The 1,153-nt window shown below is 36.2% G+C and overlaps 1 long non-coding RNA gene across 1 annotated transcript; it reads left to right on the top strand.

Moving 5' to 3' along the window:
* Positions 1 to 1,153, top strand: LOC106109575. Its single transcript, XR_001226017.1, has 3 exons — positions 1 to 50; positions 473 to 610; positions 1,092 to 1,153. It is a non-coding gene; the product is annotated as an uncharacterized LOC106109575 (long non-coding RNA).

Below are 1,153 nucleotides of genomic sequence, written 5' to 3'. Positions count from 1 at the left end.
AAGAAAATCGAGATCACTGACCTGCCACAACTGGTGGCTGGTTTCCACAGGTATGCAACGATTATTTGCTGTTACTTAATAGAAGGGCCAACCCGTCGATCAATCGCAACTGTTACTCCAGTGGCAAGGTGGCAAAGCAAAAAATATAAATACATGCACTCTTACAAATAAACGCGATATAAATTTAAACTTAGGAATAAACTGAGTATAACTAAATATTAGTACAAATTTTTGTTTGTGAGTCTGATAGACTATATAAATATTAGAAATTGTATATTGAACTAAAATGTATCATATGAGATTTCAAGAAATATGTAATTACTAGATCACTCAAAGTGTTTCTTCTGTGAACAATAGATTTTGGGTCTAATTAAGTTGGCCAACGCTGGTCCTATATCCGCACGACGGTATAAGATTTTCTCATGCTTTTGTAAGTTTGTTTACATAAAAAATATATTAAATGTTAACTTAGTTTGGTGGGCATGGCGGCGGTGCTGACTTGCGTAGCCACGTATATGCACGACTTCCCCGCCATGGCGCTGGACCCCACAGCCGTCACACTCAAGACATCGCTCTTCCTCGGCACATACATTGGAGGCATTACTTTCACGTGAGTACATTATATTATATTACAGACTAACTGTTGTTTGCGACGTCTGCATGAAATTAAAAAAGTAATAAAACATATAGCGTGTTTTTATAAAATACCTTTCTAATGGTGAAAGAATTTATTTCAATAATCCAAAAATACGAATCATCCTCTTTATAATAATAGTATAGAAAACTAAATTTGTAATAAATGTATTAATGATTATATAAATAACTAGCTTTCGCTCGCGACTCCGTCCGCGTGGGATTAAATCAAAACTGAGTAGCCTGTGTTCTTCCAGACTATCCTCTATGTCTATGCCAAATTTCATCCTAATCCGTTCGTTCAGCCGTTTAGGCTACAAACTATAACTAACATCCATCCATCCATTTAAACTTTCGCATTTATAATATAAGTATGATTTTATTATTTGTTATTTATATTACAAATAGCCACGTATATTTAAAAAACTTAAAATACTAATGTGAGTACTGTATTGCAGCGGTTCCTTGGTGGCGTACGGCAAGCTGCAGGGGTCGCTGTCGTCTGCGCCGCTGCTGCTGC

Source organism: Papilio polytes, unplaced genomic scaffold (genome assembly GCF_000836215.1).
Source record: "Papilio polytes unplaced genomic scaffold, Ppol_1.0 DF821160.1, whole genome shotgun sequence".
Taxonomy (NCBI): domain Eukaryota; kingdom Metazoa; phylum Arthropoda; class Insecta; order Lepidoptera; family Papilionidae; genus Papilio; species Papilio polytes.
This window is presented reverse-complemented; position numbering and strand designations above follow the sequence as displayed.